Source organism: Nipponia nippon, unplaced genomic scaffold (genome assembly GCF_047370975.1).
Source record: "Nipponia nippon isolate SJK-2023a ecotype South Korea unplaced genomic scaffold, ASM4737097v1 scaffold_4, whole genome shotgun sequence".
Taxonomy (NCBI): Eukaryota; Metazoa; Chordata; class Aves; order Pelecaniformes; family Threskiornithidae; genus Nipponia; species Nipponia nippon.
Window position 1 is genome coordinate 73,252,383 of NW_028262358.1, and position 23,761 is coordinate 73,276,143.

Sequence of the window (23,761 nt, forward strand, 5' to 3'; positions counted from 1 at the left end):
ATGCTTTTATACTGCTCAGGGGAATACTTCTCCCCAGACAGCTCTCTTGTGAGATTTTCAGGGAATAGCATGTAGGAAGTGATTTTCTGCACAAATGTCTTAGCAAATCCAGAAGGTTGAAATTTGCAGGTTTCCTTCAATTCTGAGGTTGTACTAGCATCTAAAGAGACTAGGAGAGGTCAGGCACCATACACTGGTTGCTCCTTAAAAATAAATACATACATACATACATGGATACATACATACATAAAGCTCTGGGAGTTGAATTCAGTCTCCTAGTTTCCTGCTCCTCAGTTTAACAACATTAAGGATAATATGAATGATCACATGTGCCCTGAGATCTGCCCTTAATTCCTAATAGTCTTGCTTGCAGTTGAGGTGCCATCATCTGCTAGGTCTGTTGCCATCCAGGGAGACCTCTTTAACTTTACACTAAGATGACATGCAATGGTAAGATCTTTATTCCACAACATCAATTCAGAAAAAGAAGAAAGAAAAAGAAAAACAAGCAAACCAAAAAATAACCCCCAAATCCCCTTTGTGTCTTTATTTTTTAATTGACTACCAACTTGTTTATGAGCAACTTTTAAAACTACTTCTCAAATTTACAAAATCTGTTCATGAAGCTCCTTCATTTGGCCTTACTTCAGAGTTTGACTTACACTATGTCCACGGAAAATTTGAATACAAAAACATCATGCACCTGCACTCTCAGCATATTGCTGGAGTTCAGAGCTCTGTACAGCTTACTTGTCTCTGCATAATGCCCTGTTTGGCAAAGATATTCAGATAGTATGTCCCATTTATACAGTATTCTCAGAGTTTGGTGAAGTACAGAGTGGGAGTATTTGGGAGGATGCTGTGATAATAGTTGACCTTGCATGCAGTGATCAAGGACATAAATAAGTTACAAGAATTGTAAGGTACACAGAAAAGGCAACATAAAAGAGGAGAAGGAAAGTTAAAATAACAAGAGGCACTGGAAAGCCAAAAACTGAAGATCTTTCACATTGAATATGATCGCCGAACAAGTTATTTTATGTTATTTGAAGCTAATTTTTTCAGAGATCAAAGAAGAGTTTTTTCATCCTAGCCTCCCCTTCTGTTGCTGCTTTTTTGTCTCCAGTACTCTTCTCATCTTTTATTTTGCTTCTTTATTTTTAATCTTTCTACTCCTCAGCTTTTGGGGATATTTTTGAAGCTGTGTGTAACATGATCCTTTGACGTTTGCCTGTCCAACTTGGTAGCCTGTGCACTATGAAAATTTAATCAAGATTTGAGATTACCAGGTGCTTCTTTTAGGTGAGTATATCATTATAGGGAAAGCAAGGGTTTTATCTGTAAATTTTCAGAAATATTTGTATCAATATCTAGCAATGAGTGAAAGAAAAAGAAATAATTGCCTGTTAAGGGGGTCATGTGTCAGTCTTACTGGAGAAAATATTTATGCTTATAATGTCCTCACAAACAGTAGGCTTGGTAGTTAATATATTTTTTATTGGATGAGCAAATCACTATTAAGCACATAGGATTTGCAATAGAAAAGAGAGGCAACACTTTTCATGTTATTTCGTTTCTCTTAAGCATGTTGACAAGTATTGTCCTTAAGAACTCAGGGTACAGACAATAAAAGAAGGCCACAAACTGCAACATAGGTCAATATAAACTGAAAGTCCACTAAATGTGCAAAAGAACATTTGTCCCAAACACACATCAGGCATCCATAATTTTTTCTCACATTGAGAATGTAAAAACTATTGACAGCAACCGGAAAAAACAACACCTGAATAATAACTCTGATATCTTTTGCATGTCCAGCTTGAAGTATGCCTAAAAGTCCATTTTTTTGAAGTCCTGAACATAGGCCTTTTAGAATCAATTTCTTGATGTGTGCCAGTTTGGGCGAAGAAAAATTTAGGTACATAAATTGCTAGGGTTTTAAAATCTGCAGGTAGACATTTCTGCAATATTAAGTATGCTGGAATCTTGAATAGTTTTCTAAAGAGGATCACCACTAACATGAATGCTGACACTGTCTTTGTTGTTGCACATGTACAGGAAGTGAATTACATGAAACGTACAGTCCATGCTCCAAGAGGACATTAAATGCATACAATATGCCTTTAAAATACTTGCTTTATTAATTTATTTATTAATGAAAATGCCTTATTTTTATATCAGTGTTTATTAATTTGAAGTAAAGTGCTTCCATGTATGTTGCAAGTGTCCTTTTGGAATCCCAGCAGAAGCTGCTTCATGCTCCATTATTTAAACCTGCTCTCCTTCTGCTTTGGGCTCCCCATTGTCTTCCGTGAATTCATTCCCCATCTATCATCTGCTGTATTCATTTTTTTCTGGAGGAGAGCTGTCCCTTTGCTCTTACTGATCTGGAAATGAGGAATCAGTAGTGCAAAGTCAGGAAGCTCAATTAAAATCAAGGCCCTTTGCCTTGCTGGGTTGACTGTACACTGCTATTTGCTCTTGGAAGTAAAGCATGGCTGGGACCATTTAACATTGAGAAAGGAAACATGAGATTCATGTTTTAGCACAAGCTAAGGAATTATGGTGAAACTGCTGGTAGAATTCAGTCTACAAAAACTGGAGGAGCAAAAAGTCTCCATTTAGTCCCTTTGTCATTATTAAATAAATAGTGGAATTCCAAACAAAAACCAGCCACCTTCAGCCAACACCAATCCTTCCCTTCAGAAGAAGAGAAGGATAACAAGAAGATATTGCCATCTTCTCTCCTGTCAGCCAGAACCTTTCCTCAAAGCTTCCTGAGTCCTTCCCAGAGCCACCCCTGCCTATTGCTCATTCTCCCACTGAGCCTTCTTTTCCATGCTGATATCCTTTCTAGTCACTTTGCAGCTGAAATGTGGCCTTCGAAGCTCTAGCTCACGATAGCAGAGAGCTAATTTATTTATTTTTCATTTCCAGTTGTTTAAGCTATGTCTCTGTTTTAGATGCAGCAGTTAAAAACCTAAATTTTCCTGAATCCAAAATGAGCAGTGGGCAGCATATGAAAGGGTTCTAAATATGAAAAGAAAATTGAATTCATCATTTAGCAGCACTAATTAAAATTTTTGTTTGTTCAGTGCCTTCATTGTTTATTTCAATATCAATATTTTATTAGGCATTGAGAAAAAAACTGCAGTTCTTGGTAAAATGCAAATTCACTTTTGTTGCTTTAAATAAAAATGCAAATTCCTTCTTCCCACTTATCTTTTCAAAAAGAGAACACAGCAATAAAAAAGGAAAAAATTCTTTCTACCACCTGCATTTCCTTTTCTAGCCTTGGCCACACAGGAAAGTTACATAGGTATAAACCAAAAAGAGGAATTAAAATATCCTTGCTAAATAGGTGAAAATCTGTGTGTGGACACTGTTTTCATTTTAACAGTGTATTTTATGGGTCAGCTGGGACCAGATTTATGAAGGAAATCGCCCTTGCACTGATATAAAGCCATGGACATACGAACACAGACAGAGGTCAAGGCATAAACCAAATCACTCCAGAGTAACTTCATGCAAAAGAAAAAAAATTTCTCATATTAACCCTCATTTAGGGCTGCGTGGATGCTTACCTCTTCAGGAAGCTGCTTCATGACTCTGAAGAGTTTGAAGCTCTTCAGAGTGAGGATGTCATCTCTCGTCAAAAATTAATGTATTCCTATGCTTGAAGATTAAAGGATGTCCATAGTGCAGCTACAGAGGTAATTTCAGTGTAACATGGAGACACAACTCTAAGACTGAATAGTATACACTACTACTGAATTGTGTTGGCAGTGGCAACATAAAACTTGGGATAGAGTAATTTACCCTACTTGTGTGAAGTATTTAGACATACTCTTTTTTAACGTCCATGCAGGTGTCTAACACAGTATAACTATCAGCTTTGACATATTAGCAAGTGAGGGGGTGACAATATGTTACCAAGCATCAGCAACTCCATGATAACTGTGCATTGTGCACGCTCCATTTCCTCATGATAAATGTGAGGTATTTGATACGGGTTACCCTTCATAAGGAGGGTAAGCTTCTTGACATGTACAGAGGATGCTGCAGAGTAAGATTATGTGTAAGAACATCAGAGCAGCTGATTCCCAGGACTACATTTGTGTGTTAAAGCTCTATGCCAGATTGAAATCCAATTTAATTTAAATCAGTGCAATTCTGCCCTGCAGGCGGGACGTTAAGATTAGTGCATTAGTACACACTAAAAGCTATATTGGTACAATCTATGATTTAAACAGTCACTCGGTGTAAGTGGGCATATATTAGTTCAATCCCATACGGAAAGGGAATAAGTCACACCAGTCTAAGGCCAAATTTGCATTACAAGTTTTACTGGCATAGCTACCTTAGCCAAAAGCCTGGCAGTGCACACTCTGGCTGACACAACTATAAGAGTAAAAGCACCTAAAAGCATGTAAAGAAGCAGTTAAACCAAGAATATTAAGCTTTTGCCAACAGTAGTTACATTCAAAGACGCTATGTTGCTGGTCACTTTAGATATAACACCCTTAAGCAAAACAGTAATGAAGGCAGAAGTGCTGGTTCAAAAGCAAGAAAAAAATTATTTTGGTAGTATATGTTATTCTGTTCAAGGAGCTGGCTTAAGCTGTACCTGCAAAGAAAGATATTTTATCAGAGTGATCTATTTCTGTACTACAAAGGAGTGGCTGGTGTAATTCTATCAGTGTAGCTCTTATCACCAAACCTGTTAAGTGCAGCCAGGCTCTCAAGATAACTTATTTATCATAGGAAGAGAAAGGTGTGCTGGAGTAAAGTATACTGGTTGGAGTACCGTTTTGCTGATTTAAGTTGCCTTCTCAAGAGGAGCATTTTGCTTGTCATATTCCAGCACAATGTACTCCTGTAGTGGCCCTGACCTTAGAAAACTTTTTACTGTGTAAGTGGTCTTATCAGGGCTTACCTGATCCATGTCAATACATCGCTCTCACTAAAAAAGTTAAAGTAATAACTGCAGTGGCTATGTAAAATTGTATAAAAAATATCTCTGTGTAGATCAATATTTAGGCTCCAAACATCTTTCTTTGGAAGTTGTGGCAGAATTTTTTTGTAGATTTTCACTTAAGTATTCTGCTCTGGTCTTGATGGTTAACTTCCCGTGTTGTATAGGCTATTTGTAACTCGTTCTTTATTGGAATAAATAAAGACTTTATTTTGATGAGACATGAGCTTCTGATCTCCTCTGCTGTGTCTTCCTTTGTCTGAGGTCACACCCATGTGCTTCACCCTGAGAATTTCAAATTTATGTTCAAATTCTCAGCAAGGCAAGTTTCACATAGATATATTGTCATACACAGTTATGGCAGAGAGAAAACTCAAAAATTAGTTGTTGTGTTTTGTTTTGTTTTTTTAAAGAGAGTAATATACAGATTTAATTTAATTGCAATCATTGAAGAAGAAAATGCTCAAAGCAAACCTGTCTTTTCAGACACATGTTTAATTTGGGATTTTAGCAAGAACTTACACTTCTGTGTATTTCTTCCTCATTTCTATCCAAGATTTATCAGTTATTGCTTTCATCAGTACATCTTCTCAGGCGTCCTGCTCTTCACTGTTTTTTCCTGCACTGAAGGGTGCCAGACTAAGCTAACAATGTTATTACTCCAAGTAACTTTTACTCAGTTTTCTGGAAGATGAGCTACTTTATCTCAGTTCTCACATTTATCAAGTGGGGGAGGAGTGGTCGGAGTGCTGCCTGGCAGAAAAGGACCTGGGGGTGCTGGTTGACAGCCGCCTGAACATGAGCCAGCAGTGTGCTCAGGTGGCCAAGAGGGCCAATGGCATCCTGGCCTGTATCAGGAATAGTGTGGCCAGCAGGACCAGGGACCAGGGAGGTGATAGTGCCCCTGTACTCGGCACTGGTGAGGCCGCACCTTGAGTACTGTTTTCAGTTTTGGGCCCCTCACTAGAAGAAGGACATCGAGGTGTTGGACCATGTCCAAAGAAGGGCAATGAAGCTGGTGAAGGGTCTAGAGCACAAGTCTTATGAGGAGCGGCTGAGGGAACTGGGGTTGTTTAGCCTAGAGAAGAGGAGGCTGAGGGGAGACCTTATTGCTCTCTACAGCTACCTGAAAGGAGGTTGTAGCGAGGTGAGGGTCGGTCTCTTCTCCCTAGTAACGAGCGACAGGACGAGAGGAAACGGCCTCAAGCTGTGCCAGGGGAGGTTTAGGTCAGGTATTAGGAAAAACTTCTTCACTGAAAGGGTGGTCAAGCATTGGAACAGGCTACCCAGGGAAGTGGTTGATTCTCCATCCCTAGAGGTATTAAAAGGATGGATAGATGGACATGGTATAGATGGACTTGGCAGTGTTAGGTTAACGGTTGGACTCGGTGATCTTAAGGGTCTTTTCCAACCTTGACGATTCTATGATTCTATGATTCTATGATTCTATGATTCTATGATTCTAAGTTCAAAAGAGAGATATCCTCTCTCTTCACAATGCAATATAGTTTTCTACCTTGTTGAGAATAATCATCTGATACAATGATTCCCTAATCTTGACATTTGTAATTCATACCTGAAATGTATTTATAATTGACTATGTAACATTGAAGAGTTACTATATTTTCATGTAAGTCCCATATCTCAGAAAACTTACACTCCAACAAAAGCATTGGCAATTAAAATGATGCTTACCTTTGAATAACCTGTACAAAATTAGAAGGGCAGATGGGGTACTTTTTGGAAGGAGGGAGGACTCAGTGGTAGTCATCTTCGTTTCCTCTTTTCAGTTCAGATGCATGGAAATACTGTACTTGCCAGCCACCATTGCTGGGGTATTTGGTAACACAGATTAGTATTGTTCACGTGATGCTAATGGGACTGCAACAAGGGTAAACTCAATATTTTTTATGAATTCAGGAACTATTGGTACTGTGATATTCTTAAGAACTATTTATAGATAGTAAACATTTTTTACACAACTAGTCTTCATTTGAGTTTTGTGTTCAGTAGGTAGCCTTTTCTTCTGGAACGAAGCATGGAAAATGTGGAAGAATGAGTTCATTGACAACAATGAATACCATTCATCAAAATTTAGCCAGTACTGTTTTCATTTGTGTTTAAAATACTGCCATAGGAAGTCTAGTCTTTTTTTCTTTTTCTTCTTCTTTTTTTTTTTTTTTCTGAACTTTTGGCCAGTGGTTTTATAAAATCTCACCCAGTGGGATTTTGCATCCTAACCTGAAACAATTGTAACAGCCTTGCCAGTTGGGGAGTCCCGATGTGTAAACCAACAGCTTTAATTGTAGCCATTCCATCTGCTTTTGGGTAGTGACTTTAAGGTTCTATTGTTAAAATAAAAAAGGTTAAATAAACACAAAATGTTACTTGTTGAATCATTCCAAAGTTAGCAATAATAGGAATAGCTTAAGTACTTAGCCAGAAACTCACTATAGCATCGTTCATAGTTTCATACTTGATAACTGAACCAAGTTGATTAAAACACTCACTTGAGAAAGAAATGTATACAGATCTATGCAAAAATAAGGGAAGTGCACAGCATAAAAAAGAACTTTTCCTTGGTGAAAAGGTGGACTGCATATCTTTGGGGTTAATTGTCTTCTCCTCTTGAGGTTTTAGGGATAAGCTGCGACTGGAATAGCATGCTAGCTGTTACTGACCAGTAGTTTGGGGCCACGTAAAAAACACTTTTCTGTGGTCTGCCTTGGTGACATACCTATCCCTACATATTCATGAGACCAAGAAGGAATGTTTTCCCACCACATGTCAGTAGAGATGCCCAGTTAATCATACTGCAGGACTTATACCACACAGTGCAGAGAAGTCTAATGATCTCTAGACAGCCTAGTATCTTGCCTTGCCAACAACAGGTTAATCACCTGCAGATCAAAAAAAAAAATCAGTCCAGTCAAGATATTAGGTTCTAAACTGGCAAATAGATGACATTTAATGAGCTGTGATATTCAGGAGGTCAGATTTGATGATCAAATGTTCTTTCTGGCATTAAATTGCCTGAAATCAATGACACATGAGGAAAAAGTGATGGTAAAGTGAGTTAGAAATATTTTCCATGAAACAATGCAGAAGTCTCATATGCTGTCCAGAATCCCTCAGTTCAAGGGGAGAAAATATAGACTACTTAAAACTTATGTGATAATTAAATGATGTCATTTTTAATTCAAGTTCCATAGAATTAAACTGCAGCTTACTTTACGTGAGCACAGTTAAGGTAACACATAACCCTTAATCTCTTAGAAATGTTTTTAACAGTCCAGAGAGCTTAATGGTATCAGTTTCCCTCAGCTATTTTTGCTCAACCAAATGCTTAACGTGGTTTTGGCCATACAAGTCAATTTTATACTAATGGCAATGTGGAGACATAAATGCCCTTTAATTATAGGGCGCTGTGATATTAGTATTGTAAAAAGCCAAGATGCCACTAATAGAAAGAATTTTGCCAGGCTACATTAGCTGGGAAAAAAACCTAATTTTTTCTAAACATACTGACTGTCTATAAGATCAGCCTTTGGAGTCCTTTTAAGCCAATGTCTCCCAGTTGTGACTGAAAGCAAATGTGTGAAAATGTAGTAATAATACAACCTGTTCAAAACAAGGACAGCTTTTTGTGAATTGCAAAACTGAAGATATTGCATAGAGATCAGAGATCAGTTAACTAGAATTTTAGCAAATCCTATGTGCATATTACAGTCATTTTTATGGTATGTTTAATTGAAAGGAAACTCTTTTTTGCTTTATAGAGAGATCAAACTATTTTGAGCTGCAAAACGATTGAATAAATTACCTAACATTAAATTGTTTCCAAAGCTGCAGGCAGTTTTTAATCTACCTCCCTAGTCTACTGTAAAGTTCACATTGTTCAGTGAATTCAAGGAAGGCACAGGGGAACAAACCAAATAGTTAAGAGGCTAAAGAAGACAGTGCTTCCTCATGGGTACTGCTACTCAGCTGTATGAAGGACAGAAATTAACTTGTAGATGAGCTCAAGGTTGTCCTCATGCTTTGAGCCTCAGCAAGCCTAGCTTGTTTCTTCCCGTACCACGGACTTGTCTTTACACTAGCAGTGTTACTGCTGTCATGCAGTATACACTTGGCAGGAGAGCCTCACTTGAACTCCTCAAAAGCCACAAGACAGTGTCCCATGAATAAATCAGCTTGATTTGGTGGCTACTTAATTTCTCATGTATGTCAGTCATAGAGTCCTGTAGTTCTTCTACAGTAATAGTCAATCACTTAATTTCCAGTTAAGATTTTGATGGTACCACTTTGCACAGTGGCCATTGCACACACTGAATCCCCATTCCTTTTATCATATCCTAAAATAACTTCAAAATTAAGCTCTAGGCTGCTAGGTGGTTTCACTCTCTGCTGGAAAATACTTAATTGTAGAGTGAAGATGAGTAATAATTGAGTCCACGAGAACCACCGAATATTGGAAATGTGTGCCTTTGAATGGAGAGAGGGATTTAATTAGGACATAGTAGCAATTTCTTTTGAGATACTGTTCTGACATGTGATTTGTCCTATCATTAGAGTCTGAAGAGGAGACTAGTATGAAATATATACATCTCAGTTATTGCACTTGTACATAAACACCAGCTCAGACATCTAAACATACAATTATACTGTACAGAAACACATACACACAAATATACACACAAACCGCTCCTACACAGAGGAGTGGTATTACAGGAAATGTCAGAATTACGGTGTTTATGACATCTTAATTCAGTTCCCCAGGCTGTGTATCAGGACACGGGGATCCCACAGTCACAGCCTGTTTTCCATGCATTCTTCCAGTGCACAGAAGAACATCATATGCAGCTGCATAGTGTAGTTCTTTATCCTCTTGTTTTAGTTTGTCTTTACCCAGTATTAACTGTGTACTAGCTATGCTTATTCTGAATATAGTGGTGTGTTTTTCTTTGTGTTTTTCCCTACTGATGTTCATTACCATTTTGCCTGACTGATTCACAAATATTAATGCTTCTTCACAATGTCCTGTGAGAATGAGTATTAGTTCCATTTTACATGTTGATAAGTGATACATATGGAGATTAAAATTAAAAATGTCCACTAATTTTGGAAGCCCAGTTTGAGATATTGAAGAACTAGGGGTTTTACAACATTATGCAGCAGTTTAAGTAATCAAAACTCAGCATTTTCTGCACCTGCAATTGTCAGAATTTCTGCAAATCTGGTACCAGGAAATTAAGGAACAAATGAGCAGAAATTAATCTGATTTAAACAACTCTTACAGCATCACATAAAAATTCTGTGACTTGATCTTATCTCCAGAGTGGCTTTACCATAAAAATGTGTTCTGTTCCAGTTCTGGAAACATTTGCCTTATCACTAAGCACCTTCCATCTCCCATAGGAGGTTAAGCAAAAGCTCCTGCAGCTCTCAGTGTTCTCTGCATGTTCCAGAGTCATTCGTACAGCAGGTCTGTCACTAAACCAGACAAAGCTCCTATTATAAAATAAAACAGAAATAAAATTTAAGGATATTATGTTGCATCCTTCAAAAATTGATCTTATGACATCAAACAGATACTTCAGAGTACCTCAGTAGAGCTGAGACACTCCAGATTTCCCTCCAAATGTTTCTTACTTGAGGAAATAGTTATATACATTAGATAGTGAGAGTACTGTAGTTCTATACAACTGATAGTGGAAGTGAGTTGTTATGATCAGTATGGATCAGCATTACAGGAGAAACAAGCACAGATTGCCAGGTAATTTCGCAGATACTTTGACAGTCATTTCAGGCTCTTCCCCCAGACTTCTCGATGTTATTCCCTAGACTGTGTCAGTTGCTTGCTCCTCATCCAACTTGTTAGCCTCTGTTATCTTGATTTATACTCATGTCCTATCCTATTGTGAAATATCTTTCTCAGGTCATCTCCAGTAGCAGTTTCGCTGATCGCTTGCCTTTTAGCCGCCTCTTCACCGATCTAGTCTTTGTTTTTCTTATCTCATTTTGCCTTTTCTTTCTTTTTCCTCAGCATCTGAAGCTTTCATGTTGTCCTCGCCATCCCATTTCAACTTTTTTATCCTGTTCCATCTCTTGACTTCTTAGACTCCTTCATCATTCTCTTTCCAGGTATTCCTGCTGAATATACCTTCAAAATCCATTGGTATCCAGTAAAACCTAGTCACCTCATAGATTCAAATCTGAAATCTCCTCATCCTGTCCCCATCTCCTACCTTTCTGGCTAAACTGTTCTGCTGACAGTCTCCTGTTCCACGCCCATATGACTCGTTCAGGCTCCGTCCTCGCCTCCAAATCTTCTTCTACACCTGCTCCTCCATCAGCACACACACACGCATGCAGTGTGCCTAGCTCTTGTCCACTTGCCACTTGAGCTAGGTGGCTTTCCCCCACCATGCTGGCTGGGATGCCAGCTCCCTGTGCTCACTTCACAGGCTCAGATCGGCACTTGGGGTGGGTCACACAGCAGCCCAGTGCTGGTACATGCCTACTGAGAATAGGATCCTCAAGAAAAAATTCAGCTACAAAAATCTAACCTATTAAGTATAAAAGTATTGATTTTTTTTTTCCCCATGAAAATATATGTTTGGATATAAGAAAAGGTAGAAGACATCTTTGGCACAAAGGCCATATCTGTACAAGATTTGAGAGTCTTGCTCCCAAAGCACTAGGGACTCTGAAATCTATAAAACAGGTTGTCCCCACAGGTGGTGAGTGTTTGGGTTTTTTTAAATTGTTTGTTTGGGGTTTTTGTCAGCATTGTTGTTTCCCAAGTTTCTTTCTTTGAAATGGCTGGACTTTACCAAAACGTTGCAGTCTGAGCCAGATACTTAGGGTGAATGCTCTAAGTCCCTATTATTCAAATTTGGGATGATTACAAACAACTGAAATTAAGATTTTATGATGGAAAGTATTAGACAACAGTACATTTTCTGTGACTGAAGCACAGTTCAGACTATCACCTGATTAATAGCTGTCGAGTTAATGAGTATGCAGAAGACATAAAAAGAATCAATCATCTCTCCATGGACTCTTTTGAATGGTTTAGTAGCTTTGGCACAAATTTATAATATGTTGTTGCTTTTTGAAATGCTGTACACATGACAGAACACTGGGGCAGTGATCCTGCCCCACATATAATGTTCATTCTTTGTCTTTGTTTGTTTCTTTTTCTTTCTTTCTTTCTTTCTTTCTTTCTTTCTTTCTTTCTTTCTTTCTTTCTTTTGTTCGTTCTTTCGTTCTTTCGTTCTTTCATTCTTTCGTTCTTTCATTCTTTCGTTCTTTCGTTCTTTCGTTCTTTCGTTCTTTCATTCTTTCGTTCCCCCCACCCCTTGACACCTAATGCCTCAAGAGTGGTAAACAGGCTTTTTGGCTTTACGAATCTGTTTCCTTTTGGCTTTCATTCCTTCAGTCTCTAACTTAGTACAAACTGTTTCAGTAAACAAGAATATGATACTGCAAATGGAAGTCTGTATTTTTGGATAAGATGTAAGCAATGCAAAAGATGGGGCACAAGGAAGCTTACACACTTCCAAAATCTGGAGACTGTTTATTTTTTCATCACCTAATTTATCAATAATATCTAACTTCTTTTTGTGCTGGTGTTCTAAATATCTAAAAGGATATGAAATTCCATCCATTATTCATATGCAAGAAGTCCAAACTTTATAGCTGACTGATTTGACATTCATATATGATTCAAATATCTAGCACTCCTGAAACTGTGTCTTAAGAATTCAAAGGAGCCTCAAGTGACCAGATCTGTTTCACTTGCAAAATAATAGAATCCCAGAATATTTCAAGTTGGGAGGGACCAATAAGGATCATCAAGTCCCACTCCCTGCTCCGCGCAGGCATATGACTAAAAGCATCGTTCAGATGCTCCTTGAACTCTGACAGGCTTGGTGCCATGGCCACTTCCCTGGTGAGCCTTTTCCAGTGACTGACCACCCTCTCGGTGAAGAACCTTTTCCTCATGTCCAGTCTGAACTTCCCCTGATGCAACTTCATACCATTTCCTCATGGCCTAATAAGTCCTGTTTAAAAAATAAAAAAAAAAAAAAATTGATTCCGTGAAGATTTGGTCTCTAGAGAGACAAGGAAGCTAGAAAAGGATTAGCTTTTCAAACAAGGCACTCTTATGTGCTTCATAAACTCCTGTATGAGAGCTGTGAAATGTAGAGTGTATGTCCAAATTAGCTCATACCTCTTCAGGTGAACCATTGAAATGGTTAACTCTGTCCTGTTCTATTGTGGTTATTTTGAGTATTTCAAGTATGGATATCTGGGAGCTGTCAAAGTAGCTTGATTTTTCAAGAACTGCCTATCTCCACTTGGAGCCTGAAATTCAGCTCCAAGCCACCTGAAATGAACACCCAGTATCACATTTAACAATTGCAGTTCAGTCAGCTCTGTAAAGCTGGCTTTTTGACAGTGTTTACCAAATTGCCTGCTTAATTACAATCTGTTTCTACAATTTAATGCTACTGACATTGACATAAGCCAAGTACATATACATGTAGCTATTCAAGTTCAAAATATTTTAGATTCTTTTTGCTTTACAATGAAGTAAGTATTGGTTTATGGCTTTATTATCCCTTTGCTAAAAGAAATCATGGAGATATAGGACCTATAAGATGGTACAACAGTGTAGCATATTTTTGCTACTTCAGACAAAGGTACATAAATAATTTTTTTTTTAATTTTGAAAATATATTTGGAATAGAGAAATAACCAAATATTGACAATATTTCAGAACACTCCACCAACTGGTAGCAAACAAGGCTATAGCACCCCAACTCCCAAGCTCAGACAAGCTATGCACATCCTGACAGGCTCACGTCTAATCTGTTCTTAGAAACCCTCACCGAAGAAGACTTCACAACCTCCCTAAGCAGTCTAATCTGCTGCCTGTCTACACTGTTCACAAGTCTAAACTAATGCCTGAACTAAGCCTGTGGTTTCTTCATGCTCCTATTCTGTCAGGAACATATCACATGTAAGATGTGTCCCTTCTCCCCATGAATGGCCATGCATTCCTGCCTCCCTCTGAGCCCTGATGGTTACTTATGCCAATTCAGCAGTTTGTTCCCCTGACTATAAATCAGACTGGTGAAATGGCATGTTTTTATTTAAAAGCAAGACTTTTCTTTTTTTTTTTTTTTTTTTTTTTGAGCACTTCGTTTTGCAGGTCCACTTTAGAATACAGCCATGTGAAGAGCTGAATCAGCATAACTCAGAGGAGAGAAAAATCTCCCAGGGGAACTGAAACAATTGGCTAAAAGTAGAGAAGGTGAATATTATTTGGGCTATTTTAAATGGCATGGTTAACGTTAAATCATAGTCTGCAGGTCCCTCATTACAAGATCAGCCCTTTACTTGCTTCTCTGTTCCCCGTGGATTCCTGATCAGAAGTTAAATTTCAAATAGAAAGTAGTCAGGAGGTCATAATATGACAGATGAAAGATGGCGGAAAGATGATGGAGCTGAACCAATAGAACTGCATAGATATTACAAAAGATATGGTTCCCAAACTCTCTGCCTGCTCTGCTGTTCCTCTTTCTTGATCCATCCTCAGCTGCTCCCTGCCTCTTTTTCCACTTCTCTTGCTCCCTCCCTTGTACGAGCTCTGTTGCACCTCCAGCCTCAGAGTAGTCTAATTCAGCTCACTAATCTAGCAGAAATTCACTTAGTCTTTTTGCTGGACTAATGATCTTCACTGGTTCAGCAAACTGTCATACAAGCAGCAGCAGGCAAGTCTGTGCTGTACAGGGGGGCAGGAATGGGAAGCTGCACTGTCACTGCATGCAGCTGCCCCATCAGAGGGGTCTTGAACTCCCTTGTATTATAAGCAACAGCAAGATGTTATTCAGTCCTTGTACTAAATAAAGCATGTGCCAATGATGCTGTCTTATCTGTAGGGCCTTTCACAACCAAAACCGGAAGACTTGTGAAGTTATGACTGCTGGGGTTGCAGTATAGTTCAGTCACACTTCATTCTCATTTGTGTGACTAGACTCATTGACTTCGAGTAAACTCAGCACAGTTAATAAGTACTCACACTGGAAAAAAAGACTAGAGAAAGGGTGATTATTTTAATCAATAGAATGAACTTAATTTTCCTTAAATCTAACAGAAACCCACTGACTGCAAAACAAGCAAAAAAACCCCACCAATAAAAAAGGAAATGGAAGGCATGCAGAGCAGTGCCTGAAGCAAAATGTTGGGCAAAACCTGACTTGTTTCTTTCCCTGAAGGCTTCAAGAGACTTGAGTTTGATCCCAACTCTCTCCCTGGGATAAGGGTCAGCATGCCCTGACTCTCCATTTAGGGTCTTGGTAGGTGGGTGGCCTCCCTCATCCTGTTAGACCTATTCAGCTGTGAGGGATACAACACAAGTCATCTGGGAAGGACAAGCACCAAGAAGAAATCCTCCCCCAGAGTGTAATTAGGGTATCCTACTGTAAGGATGCCATAACAGGGTAGACCTAGACCCTGATGCTGGCACTTTTATACAGTTTGTTGTACTAGAAATGGGAATAATATCTCAGAGACCAACAACTGAAATCCTCCTTTCCCCTCAGTTCCAGTTTTTATTGTAAACATTGGCTTTCTTTCTCCACTTTTTGTCTAAAGTTTGAATTCCTATATTCCTAAATATCTGAAAGCCTAATCTTTTTCCTGGTGTTTAGACTACTTAATTTCAGTCAAATGTTTATACCAGAAGATACATATAATTTCATGTCAGATATAATTTTGCATGAATGATTAATGAAGTGCTCTTTTTTTCTTATTATTTGCCTTCACGTTGCTGGCAATCTCAACAGCTAAAGGTTACGATCATTATTTATATGGCTGATATTTCACATTTGTCCTCAAGTCTGATTTGCTTGGGGAAAGTGGATAGTGCATATGAAAAACAAAAGCTAGCCATAGTCACTGACTTACTATTTCTTTCCTTTGAAGTTTTTGCTATAAATTAGATTGGTATTACAGTTAGCTCATCCTACAGAGTTACTGCCTTCTCTAAGACTGATTATACATACAATAAGATTAAAAAAATGTCTAGCTTGTTGAAGTCTTGAGGCTGTTGACTTTTTTGCTGAATTGACAAAAAAAGCATCTGTACTTACATTGTATTTTTCTATGGCAATGTTGCATTGTGTAATAAGAAAAAAAATCAGTTTCAAATTCAGGTATATATTCTTATAGTATTATTTCTAGTAGGCCTTATGCTGAAAGAAAAAAATCTTTCTGTTGTGAAGAACTGTTCATTTAGCATCCCTCTGTCAGCTTATAACTTTCAGAATCAAAGTCCCGTTCTGCTTTGAATTCTCATATTGTTCTGACTAAATTCAAAGGTTTAGTTTTACCATTAAAATAACTTGATCATAAAGCAATGAATTGTTCCACTGACTTAATTACTTTTACATGTGCTAAAATATTAATCAATGGAAGATCATTCCTACTAAAAATGCTTTAATATATGCTTTTATTTATAATGACTACCCATAAATTTCCAAGATTAGTCCTTCAATACAAATGTACATCACTGTTGCCTCTTCAAGCTACCTTTCATGGTATATTTGAAAAGAAATGTTACTTTCACAGTTGCTCAGTAGTAACAAGGATTCCTTCTTCCTAGTTGCTGTTATAGTGCTGTTGAAAAAAGCACAGAAGTCAAAGGTAGTCATTGTGATTTCTTGCTAATAAAAGTGGATTCCTACTTAACCTGTGCAACCAAAGAACACTTGCACATTGGTTCAAATCTAGCATGTTATACTTTAAAATACCGATCATGTGACAATATGAACTTCTTTAAATATTGAACTGATACACAACATATGTATTTTCTTAGTTAAGCAGGTTTTCTGAGGGCTGACTGTGTATCAGTGTATAAAACATTTTTTCTTTATTTTGCTGTTTTATCTGATTAGATTCTTCTTAATGCATGTCCAGCTTCATGCAAAGTTCAAGGTGAAAAATGTAGTTTGCAGAAGGCATTTAGAGTTATACTCTATTCCTTTAATGATATTTTCATAATTACATCTGGAAGAAATCTTTGAACCCTCTTTTCTAAGTCTAATCAACTGCTAATTATTCCAAGCCTACAGAAAGAACAGTAACAAAGTATTTGTCATTTTAAGCCCCCAGCATGATATACAGCGGTTATTGTTTTTGGTACAGTGAACACTTTTAAAAGCTGATTCACGCAGTGTTTAATGCATCGTTCTAGACTGCTTTTTAATGTCAATTAGATTGAATCTGAAACTGCAATAGCAATAGCTAACTACAAGAGAGAATTTATACATATCTTATGTCAACATGTTGACATTGTACACGTATATGAAAAAGAGAAGAAAAGGCAGGTTAAAGGGACATGTGATTTGCAACTACCTACTGGATTTAGTAACAAATAAGAGTAAACTGGAAAGCTGCACCACCACAGAGAGGCTTCAGTAATTTATGCACTCATGAAGACTGTTGAGAAGTGTGCCATTTATCTTTTTTTTAACAGAAGTTGATCCTTAGTACTTTAAAGTGAAAGCCAAGACCAGTTCTGAATAGGAAAAATAATGAAAGCAGAGGATTAGATAAATTTTAAACATTGAAAAAGGATTGAAAGGTGGAGAAAATATCTGTAGATTTCATTTGTAGTCCATTTTAACTTAATATGCCTTGTATTCAGTGTAGCACAGAGACAAGTTGCTGCTTACAAAGGAGTTCATTTTATTATACCCTGATGAGATCTGCAACAAGACTTTATTATGCTGGATGAGGGAAGAAGGCCTTTCTGAGATTAAGGGTCCCTCTTTAAGAAGTTCTTGCTCTTTTTCCTCTGTGTTTAAATCAGGGAGATGGCCTTTTGCTGGTGACAATCACTGTGCTGCACACAGTTGTTCAGGTAGGCAGAGCACAGGCTGCTGCTCTCTTTACAAGCAGAAGGGTAGGGATAAACTTCTGATAGAAAGTACCCTGTAACTTGTCAGAAACTCCCTCTACTAGCCAAAGTTTCAAAATTGTCTTAAGATCTTAAGAGACATATATGTCCCCATATAGAGAAAGTTACAATTTTTAAGGGCAAAGAATTTCATTTGAATCAAATGCATGTTTGATTTACTCCTTCAAACTGCATGATGTTTTTGGTCTTTATTTTCCAGTATAGCTGAAATTAAAAAAAAAAAGTCACAGCAGTTTGAAAGTGAAAAATACATATAGGGATATCTAGAGAATTAAGAGACTTTAGGGTTTTTGCAGGTGGAAGGAAGAAAGTGTATTCTGCTAATTAGTAATATCTACTCCAAAGACTCGCACAGTAATTTTAGGTGACAGAGCAAGTCTCACAGGCATACTATACCTAACATCATAAATTTACTGTTGAACCAGGTTCTGAACTCATTATCTCTCCTAAAAAACAAGTTAAGACTTTAGAATTTGATCTATGCTTTACAAAAAAATGCCATCTCGCTAGAGGATGGATAAATCACACTAAAATCACCAAAACTTTACAACTTTTTCTGGGAATTCTCATCATAATTTATGATGACTATATTGCACCTGTCAGTTTTAGAATGTGCATATATTTTAGCATTTCAAACAATCAATACTAAGCTTAGTAACACCGATTATTTTTTTATTGATGATCTGATGCCTAATCAGTTGACTTTGGATCCTCTGATAAAATGTATTGTTGCGATTATCTCAGAGTTCAGAAGACTATGAGAATCTCAGACAAATACAAATGTAATCAAATTTAAAGGTCATAAAAGCCTGATGATGTAAAAGTGGCTGAAACATTTGTCTAGTGTGTGAAAACATGAGAGCATTCTGACTATGGAATATATTAAAATCAAACTGTAGATTGTGTTTTTCTCTAAGTAATTTCATGTTGATTATCTTATCTCAGAAATGAAATATTGCAGCAGGGCAGAAAACGAAAATGTTTTCTGAGAAAAGCTATCTAATAGAAGCAACCTGCAAGGGAAAATGATGAGCTCACCCATAAGGAGATACAAAAAACTAGAACTGTTAAAAAGATGTCAAAGCCTATATATAATCTAACTATACACAGTGGATGATGTTCAACCTCCAAGTAGCCACCTGCAGACTGGATGTGTCCTGGAGACAGGTGTGTGGCTGCACAGAGGATGCTACTAAGAGGACTTCAGTTTGCCTTATCTGAGATGAAGTTCCACGAGCAGTGGGGCAGGGATGAAAAAGAAGAAAGGAACATTTTTACAAAGTTTGTGAAAATGGTTTTACAGGTAAAGGACTGAGAGGCCTGAGGAACAGAAGCCCAAAGGTAATGATAAACAGCAGAAATCTGCACAAGACCACAAAAAGTAAGAAAGGAAAATTTAGTTAGAAAAGGGTCATAAGAAGAACATGAAGGATGATAATATATCAGCCTACTGAAAATCTAAGATACATAAAAATATACTAATGCAGAAAATACAGGAATAAAGAACAAGAGCTGGAAGTCTCACTACAAGATCAAAATATGATTTAATTGGTATAAAAGAGACATACCAATTACCCCTCTTAACTCATACAACATAAATATTACAATAAAAGGTTACAGTTTGTCCAAGGGCAGACAGTGGAATAAGGGAAATTTTCTTTGTCTCGTACATCACAAATGCTTCCTTTTGACTTCAGACTTGGATCATTAGAATACAATAGACCTAATACAGATTGGGTGGATGAGACTTTTTGTGAGTATTTTTTATGAGTATGTGGCAGAATTACCCAGTGACAATTGGGGATTTTGACTGTGGATAGAGAGTACTGCAAGGATATGATGTCCAGATGTTTCTAAGAATGTGTCTGTGAGAAGATTTGGGTACAAAACTTCAAAAAAGGATTTAGAGGGAGACATTTTTCTGGACTGATTCCAGCCAACAGAAAGATATTCATTGATACTATGAAGGCTGAAGACAACTTGCCTGAGAATGACAGCGAATTGACAGAGTTCACAGCTTTTCAGAAGAGAGCCCAGGGAGCAGAATAACAAAACAAAAATAAGCAGGCAAATTCAGCAAACACTGAGATCTGAGGAATAAGTTTAAGGGGAAAGGAGTAAAGGAACAAAGCTAAAGACCACAAAGGTACAGTACACAGAGCTACAGTTAGGAGGGACACCAAAGGCTCTCTCTTTCAGAAAAAAAAAAAAGAGCTATTAAGTACATTTATAAGATTAACAAGCAATAGCTGATATTAAAAAGGAGAGAAAACTACTAGTAGATGATTCTAGGAAGGCCAAAAAGTTTTATATTGTCACAAAAATATTGACTGATATAATGCCAGGCTGATAACAGAAAGATGAGCAGAAATCAGCACAGATTTCTGAAGAAGATACTGTATTTAATTTTGTTCTTACTGAACAGCAGGCTCAAAGGAGAGAAGGAAATGCTTTAGTAAAGTTCATGACATGATCTCATACGATGTTTTAAAAAATGAGATTTTTTTTCCTATAAAGCCATAATAAAGTTACATGAAATATACAAGCACATCCGGATATTTCTATTTGCTTTGGTTGGAAGATGTAAAGTAAATATTTTACAAAATATATAAAATATTAAAAAAAAAAAAGACTTCTTTCTGAATTCATAAGTGAGATTCAAACAAAGCAATATAGCTAGATAAAATTAGTGTGTTTATAATTTGCATAATTTTAGAGGTTATCCAATTTAAATTGAGAACACAGAAGAAATGTTCCTTTGCTTTATCACATATACATGGATGTGTGTGAATATGTAGCTGAAGTGGGTTATATTCCTCCAAAACACCCAAGAGTGATCACTATTGGAAACCTCTATTCTATTTAATCAAGCTGATCGCATCAATCAAGCTAGACACATTTTGAATTTGATGTATTGGAATGAAATTTTCTAGTGTTTCTGTGTACTTGCTGAGCAGTACTGTATGGGACAGAGAAATCACAAATACTGAGATCTTTTTTCTTTGGGAGAGATGCAACATCACTTCTCCTCTCTGGTATCAGAGATACGTGCTACTATTTGGGACTTGTCTAAAAGAATATAGCTCCAAACTCAGGTGGCCTGTAATATGTTTCAAAGGCAAACCACTCAATCTCCTTTTTTTGTGAATCAGATTCACATCCCGTTCTCCAGAGATGAGATGCAAGCAATTGAAATCAAGACTCTTCAGACTTTAAGTCTGCATTGGATTATGTAATTGATTTGTTGTTGATGCAGCCAAAGTCCAGCCATGTCAAAATCTGACAAACTTGCCCCACTCCTTTTTTTTCAATTTGCTCTCTAAAGACATTACTCTAATATCTTGATATCTTTGATGACATAAAGTACAAGGCAGAATAACAAGTTGAGCCAAGGTATTGGTCACACCAGAAAATTTCTTTCATCATCTAAAAGATAACTCTGGTTGGGATGATTCATTGGAGGTACATTTTTATTTTTTTTTAATTTTGCCTTAACTTTAGGATCATGGTTCTTAGGAAAAACAAGCAAGCAAACAAAAATTGAATGCCTTTTTTATGTATTTGTCAGTTGGATACTCATTAGCACACTGTATTCACTCTGCCAATACTTGCTCATCAAACTCATAGCAAACGTTAAAATGAATCACGTTAAATCACGTTAAAATTCACACTGGCATGTGAAAGACAGACTGTTCTGTGTTGTGCTTATATCAAAAGGAATAACAGGAAAAAATGGGGCAAAAAGTAAGATAAATCCCATGAGACAATATCTGACTTTCCTGTTCATCCTGTTCACTTGTTAAAACTTATTTAATTTGGTATATACAAATGAGATTTAAATTATATTACCTATAGCCTAAAGCAATAAGCATTTATTTTAATTTGTAAAAGGGTAAACTATATTTTGCTGTCTGCTTAGTTCTGTGTTATCTAATTTTTTGGCAAATATTGACTAAAGAAAGAATTCTGTCTACTTCCGTTCTTCTTCAACATTCTTCTCTTCTGACAGGAACACAGACAAAATAATCTTAATCTTTTAATCTTTTTGTCAAAATCCAGTGCATGGTCAAAATCTAGTCTAGGGCTCAGAGCAGACATTTCAGTTTCCTAGCTGTATCTGGAAAGCTACACATTGATTTATCTGGCAATTTAGTTTCTACACGATAGCTAGAATTACACAAAGGAAGTCTCTTTTGCAACTGTCAGTATTGTGTATTTATATTCTACTCACAAAAATGATTTGGGTCTATTTTACTTTTTTTTTGGAATAAAAAAGCAATGAAATAGTTATGATGAAGGAGTCACTAATTCTGAAGCAAATTGCGTTTTTCTTCCAGTGAAAGAGAGTAGAGCCAATGGTTCATTGCAGACATTGTTGTAGATTCTTGGTTTCTACTAAGACCATGAACAGCAGTTGGTGACCTCTGTGATTAGTGTACTCTATTCAGAACAAGGATATGATGGCTGTCATAATATTTAAACTACATTTTTGTAATAAGAAAACTATTGAATAGTTCAGCATGATCCTAACACACCAGGAACCATAAAGTTGCAATACACTTGAATCATCCAGTATACAGTATAGAAACTAAGAGGGAAGCTTAAAAAACATTCGAAGAAAGACAAGAGAAGAGCAGAAGACTTATGTTCTAAAGCAATTTAATAAGTAGTATAATTCTGTTAAATGTTTGATTCAGGCACTCCAAATTTGAGTGAAAGTGTTGCTATGAATTTTGTGAATGGCTAGAAGTAGACCTTTATCCAACAGAAGTGGAGAAAAATACTTGCAACATCCAGCACATGGATAAACCTTTAGAAGCAATTGAATGGTTCATGAAATTCCACCAGCTGCTATACTGCTTGCGTACCCTGGCTGTCTCAAATTATTGTACTCCTCCAATTCTTAAACCAGAGATATTCCTATTGTTACAGAATTTTCCTCACCCTAGTGCACATAATACTGAAATAGCAGTAAAAGAAAGAGTTTTCTTCTTACCAAGGTCATGACTACTAGTTGGAAATAAATATTCAATCAATTTTTCTTCCTTAAAAATATTGGCATAATGCCTAAGATGCCTGATATTTCTTTGATCAATATATTTTTTTTCCTAATCACTGAAGAAATGGAAATCCAAACTGTTTTTCAGTCTTCTGTTTTTGGTAAAGTTGTGTAATTGTTATTACAACATCTTTTGAAAACTAGCCACCTGTCCTCCCCAAACCATAGTAAAACTTTTACCCTTTAAACAAAACACAGATAGATTATCCAACTAGATTTAGGAGGAAAAACAATGTTCAAAGTTTCCCAGATTAAATAATTAGCAGTTTCCAACTATATCTGAATCTGACACTTGAAATAAATTCTGTAAAATTCTACACTCCAAGTGCCTTATTTTCTAGTATGTTTGTTTTCTGGATCCATTGAATTTTAGGTCTGTTGGATGTGCAAAAATTTTACATCTTAGAATGGCATCAAACCAGAGAACACTGCCTAAGGCAGAAACCTTAAATTAAGAGGTCAGATAATACTGGCATTGGCCTATGTGTCAGTCTCTAACAGGAGAAAGTAGTTTCTTATTTCATTTAAAATCACACTTAAAGCAGCTTGGAAAAAACTAAAAAGAGCAGGTTTGTATTTTTAAATGTTATTGGAGATAGAAAGCCTATTATTAGAACATATGCTTACTACTAAGCAATGCCAAAACTGTAAAATAGAATTAAACAAAAAAAACCCCAACAAAACCCTGCACTACAGAATCTAGATATACACACATTTTACTGAGGGCTCAAAA

General features: G+C 36.9%; 1 protein-coding gene across 14 annotated transcripts in view; it reads left to right on the forward strand.

Moving 5' to 3' along the window:
* The window catches only part of HS3ST5 (heparan sulfate-glucosamine 3-sulfotransferase 5), a 199,436-nt gene that overhangs the window by 43,662 nt on the left and 132,013 nt on the right, over window positions 1-23,761 (forward strand). The gene's annotated exons all lie outside the window — the stretch shown is intronic.